A 6,000-nucleotide genomic window follows, 5' to 3' on the forward strand; every position below is an offset into this window, starting at 1 on the left:
GCTTCTAGTCACTTTGGTAGCGTGAGTCTTGCCCTCTCCAGGGTCTGCGGTTTGCCCTCCCCAGGGTCTGCGTACCTCCGTGCTTGTGATCACTTTGGTAGCGTGAGTTTGCCCTCTCCAGGGTCTGCGGTTTGCCCTCCCCAGAGTCTGCGTACCTCCGTGCTTGTGATCACTTTGGTAGCGTGAGTTTGCCCTCTCCAGGGTCTGCGGTTTGCCCTCCCCAGGGTCTGCGTACCTCCGTGCTTCTGATCACTTTGGTAGCGTGAGTTTGCCCTCTCCAGGGTCTGCGGTTTGCCCTCCCCAGGGTCTGCGTACCTCCGTGCATCTGATCACTTTGGTAGCGTGAGTTTGCCCTCTCCAGGGTCTGCGGTTTGCCCTCCCCAGGGTCTGCGTACCTCCGTGCTTCTAGTCACTTTGGTAGTGTGAGTTTGCCCTCTCCAGGGATCTGTGATGGTTTTGTCTCCACAGTCCACGATGCTGCTTTGACGATTTGTTTTTGATTTTGGTGCCACTGAGGGCTGGATAACGCAGGGATCCGTCTAGGGGATGTGCAGTTACTCATAGGTTCTTGTGTCCCAACTTTCCTTTGCATAGTTGGTGTCCATTGAGGAATTTCTGTTTCCTTGGGGTGTAAACACGAAGATGCTCTTTCTGATGTGAGCGATGCCTTATGATTGGCTGACGTCCTTTGACGTTGTGGAGTATCCCGGTTATCCTTATTCGAGTGACTCTTTTTGATTTTTGGATTTTGCTGCCTCTGTGTAGGCTGTTATCCGCTGGGGATTCTGAATGTTGATTTTTGATTGACCTCTTCTGTTAGGCAAATCATCTTGATGTTTAGTGGTTTGGCTAGATGCCGAATTCCACTTGGGGAATATTTATTTTTTTATTTTTCTCCTTTTGTAAGGGTGCCTCTTGAGTAGGCGACTGGGGATTTGGGGATCTTATGTATCCCAGAGTATTATTTAGAAAGCCTCTTCAGGCTTAGCTTCACTCTTTGTTTGAGTTGGAAAGCTATCTTCCACTGAAGAAGTTTAAGTCCTTTCGACTTGGATATTTTGTTTGGATCATGCTTCCGTTGGGGAATTTCGATGATCTGGCCTTGATAGCTTTCACTGGGAAATTTGGTCCAAGGGTGAAAGCTGGGATATCTCTGGGGAGTATTATTTCGGCGAGCCTCTCCAGGCTCAATTATTCTGTATGATGAGAGAGTATTGTTTCTGCAAGCCTCTCCAGGCTCAGTTATTCTGTACCATTTTGCTGGATTTTCTGCCTCTTTATTGATTTCGGCTTTTTCTATATTTTTTGCCTTTTTTTGATTTTGGCTTTTTCTATATTTTTGCCTTTTCTGTTGATTTGCGGCCCTTTCTGTTGACCGCTGCCATACACAAGCAATTTTTCCTATTTTCTATTTTATGCAATTGCCTTATGATAAGGTCTTTGAATGTGCAACTAATGTGTGTGATGCACAAATGCAAGTTTTATTATTTAATGTTTTTAGAAAAATGAATGGCTCTCCCTATCCTCCTTTTCTTGGAGGAACTTCTGTGATTGACGTGAGGGAATATTTTTGTGAGCCTTTTTACGCAGGAGATTACGGATTTTATAGGAACCCCTCCCATTTTCTTTTATTGACCGATTATTAAGGAATTTCATACAATTTTTAGAAATACCAATTTAGAGGCATAATCACATGGTCAAGAGAGAAAAGAAATGAATAGATATTTTATTAATATTCACAAGTGTTTTTACAGAAAGATATACATAAGGAAATTTCTGAAGAATGGCTGGCCTGGGTAGGCTATTTATATTGGGCTTAACAATTATATCTGTAATTGTTGCTCCGTACGTTCTCCTAGTTGTTTCGGGTGATATGCCTGAGTCAGGAGTGTAGACACTGCAAGACGCTTGCTTCTAGAAGATAATCACATGAATCGCCTTTCGGTTTTCGATTCAAGTGATCGTTGCTTGCTTTATTTTTATGTCTTATTCTTTTGCCCCTAACTTTTGCCTAGGACGTATCCTAGCGGGGGTGATTTTGCCTTTGTTTTGCCTAGTACCCTTGTACTGGCGGGCTTTTTTATTTTGCCCTAACTTTTGCCTAGGACGCCCTTTTCGGGTTTTCATCCTAGCGGGCCTGTGCAAGCAACGTCTTCAAGCGTAGTACTTCTTTACCACGTCAGCGTTGACTGGGTATCGCCTCACCACATATGGTCCTTCGTAATTTGGGGCCCACTTTCCGATTTTGTCCTTTTGAGCTGGTAGCAACTTCTTCATTACCAGTTCTCCCTCATGATAGACTCGAGGGTGGACTTTCTTGTCAAAAGCCTTTTTGATCTTCCTTTGATAGGCTTGACCATGGCATATGGCGTTCAGCCGTTTTTCTTCAATGAGGTTCAATTGGTCGTATCGGCTTTGAACCCATTCTGCCTCGGAAAGTTTTGCTTCCATGATTACCCTTAGAGAAGGTATCTCAACTTCAACAGGCAAGACCGCCTCCATCCCATAAACGAGGGAGAATGGAGTAGCTCCTGTGGATGTGCGCACCGAAGTCCTGTATCCATGGAGAGCGAAGGGTAGCATCTCATGCCAATCTTTGAATGAAACAACCATCTTTTGCACTATCTTCTTGATATTTTTATTGGCTGCCTCGACTGCCCCATTCATCTTTGGTCGATAGGGGGAAGAGTTGTGGTGTTGGATTTTGAACTCTTGGCACAGTTCTTCCACCATCTTGTTATTTAGATTGGATCCATTATCAGTGATGATTTTATCGGGAATACCGTATCTGCATATGATGTTCTTCCTGATGAAGGATGTTACCACCTTTCGGGTCACATGAGCATATGATGCCGCTTCTACCCATTTGGTGAAATAGTCAATGGCCACAAGGATGAACCTATGTCCATTGGATGCTTTTGGCTCGATAGGTCCAATAACATCCATGCCCCACATCGCGAATGGCCAAGGTGAAGCCAACACGTTGAGTGGAGTGGGTGGGACATGAATGTTATCGGCATATGCTTGACATTTATGGCATTTCCGCGCATACTGGTAACAGTCTCCTTCCATGGTCGACCAATAATATCCCGCCCTGAGGATCTTTTTAGCCATTGCAGGCCCGGGAATATGGGTGCCGAAAACCCCCTCATGAACTTCTTTGATCATGTTTTGAGCTTCGACTTGGTCTACACATCTCAACAAGACCGAGTCATAATTTTTCTTGTAGAGGGTTTCGCCGACTAGCAAAAATCCCATGGCCCTTCTTCGGATATGCTTCTTATCATTATCACTGGCCATATCAGGATATTCCCCTTTTGTCAAATATTGCCTGATGTCGTGGAACCATGGATGATCATCAACTACTTCATCTATCAGAAGGCAAAACGCTTGCTTATCATGTCTCCGGATATTGATGATGGGCATTTCATGCTCATTATCCAAGGCGAACATTGATGATAGTGTAGCAAGAGCGTCGGCAAACTGATTTTCCTCCCTTGGAATGTATTCAAAGACGACACTTTGGAAGAGTTGTGTCAAATCTTTGATGTGCTCAACATATGGTATCAATTTGGGATTTCGGACTTCCCATTCACCTCGTAATTGGTAGATGACTAGGGCCGAATCACCAAACACTTTGAGCTTTAAGATACCATTGTTGATGGCTGCTTGGATTCCCAACGCGCAAGCCTCGTATTCTGCCATATTGTTTGTACAATCGAAGTTGAGTCTTGCCGTTATGGGAATGTGTTTTCCTTGTGGGGAGATTAGCACTGTGCCAATCCCTCGTCCAAGCATGTTGGAGGCTCCATCAAAATACATGGTCCATGCATCATCTTTAAGCTCTTCATGTTGTAGATGCATTATATGCTCATCAGGGAAATCATCCTGAAGGGATTGGTAATCGTTGGTCGGCCCATGTGCTAGGTAATCAGCTAGGGTGCTGCCCTTGATGGCCTTTTGAGTGACATGTATGATGTCAAATTCTGATAATTGTACTTGCCATCGGGCGATCTTCCCAGTGATTATGGGTTTGTCGAACACGTACTTAATTGGATCCATTTTGGAAACCAACCAAGTAGTATGCCTAATCATGTACTGCCTGAGCCTTTGCGTTGCCCATGCTAACGCGCAGCACGTTTTTTCTAGCGGCGTATAGCGGGTTTCATAATCAAGAAATTTCTTGCTCAGGTAGTAGATGGCTTGTTCTTTCTTTCCTGTTTCATCTTGTTGTCCCAGCACAGCCCCCATAGACTCATCAAGCACCGTCAAGTAGAGGATTAATGGTCTTCCCTCGACAGGTGGCACCAATACCGGTGGATTGGCCAAGCACTGTTTGATCTTATCAAAAGCTTGTTGACAATTTTCATTCCAAACTTCGGAATGATTCTTGCGCAACAGCTTGAATATTGGCTTGCACGTGTCAGTCAACTGTGCGATGAACCTTGCGACGTAGTTCACCCTGCCGAGGAATCCTCTAATTTCTTTCTCAGTTTTAGGAGTAGGCATTTCCATTATTGCCTTTACTTTATCGGGGTCCACCTCTATGCCTTTTTCACTGACGATGAACCCGAGAAGCTTACCCGACCGGACTCCGAAAGTACACTTAGCCGGATTTAGCTTAAGCTGATACTTGCGAAGCCGATTGAATAATTTTCTCAAATATTGGACATGGTCCATCTCATCTTTTGACTTTGCGATCATGTCATCCACATATACTTCAATTTCTTTGTGGATCATATCGTGGAATAACGTCACCATCGCTCGTTGATAGGTGGCACCCGCATTCTTGAGTCCAAAAGGCATTACCCTGTAGCAAAAAGTACCCCAGGGTGTAATGAAGGAAGTTTTCTCGCGGTCTTCCACATTCATCTTGATTTGGTTGTACCCAGAGTACCCATCCATGAAGGAATAGAGTGTGTTTGTGGCTGTATGATCCACCAATGTATCGATGTGTGGTAAGGGAAAATCGTCCTTTGGACTAGCACGATTAAGATCCCTGTAGTCAACACAAACTCTAACCTTTCCATTCTTTTTAATGACCGGCACTATGTTAGCCAGCCATTCGGGATACTGGGATACAATCAGGAACCCCGCGTCTAATTGTTTTTCTACCTCCTCCTTGATCTTTAAAGACCATTCGGGCTTGACTCGTCGGAGCTTTTGTTTGACGGGTCGAAACCCTTCTTTCAGTGGTAATTTGTGCTCGACGATATTAGAGTCCAAACCGGGCATATCATGGTACGACCATGCAAATACATCTTTGTATTCCTTTAACAACTGGATCAATTGCTCCCTTATCTCATCACTGATATGGGTTCCAATATTGACCTCTTTTATTTCTTGGCCTTGCCCCAAATTCACGGTCTCCAATTTTTCTTGATGCGGTTGGAGTAGACGAGCCTCTTGATCTAGCAGTCTTTGCAAGTCCGGAGAAATGGTCTCCTCATCACTGTCCAACTCAACCCATTCATCCTCAACTTTCGGATCCCGGTCGGAGCGAACAATCACAGACATAATTGTTTTATTGGTTCTGTTTAGGTTTAGAATTTATTAATATTAATGAGGGAAAGAGAGAAAAGAACAAATGAGAGAATAATGTGTGAAAAATGCCTCTTTATTGATATGTATTAAAATTTGTACAAAGACCCTTATTTACATGAAAAGGTTCTCATGATCTCGGGTACTGATCACGAGTCCCTAAAAGAAAAGAAAAATACGGAGGGGCCCTATTGTGGCTTGTCATTCTCTACTCCTGCTTTGGTAGAGGATTCTTGCTCACGTCGGGTGCTGTCGAATCGAATGTGACCCACCCGGCATCAATAAGGTCTTGGACCTTGTGTTTGAGAGCCCTACAGTTCTCCGTTGAATGTCCTGGTGCCCCCGAGTGGTATAGGCATTTATCTTGTGGTTTGTACCACTCGGGATAAGGTGGATCCATCTTCCTTGGTGGAATGTAAGCTAGAAGATGAGCTTCTACTAACTTCGGCAGGAGGTCGC

Source organism: Cajanus cajan, chromosome 8 (genome assembly GCF_000230855.2).
Source record: "Cajanus cajan strain Asha chromosome 8, NIPB_CcT2T_4, whole genome shotgun sequence".
Taxonomy (NCBI): Eukaryota; Viridiplantae; Streptophyta; class Magnoliopsida; order Fabales; family Fabaceae; genus Cajanus; species Cajanus cajan.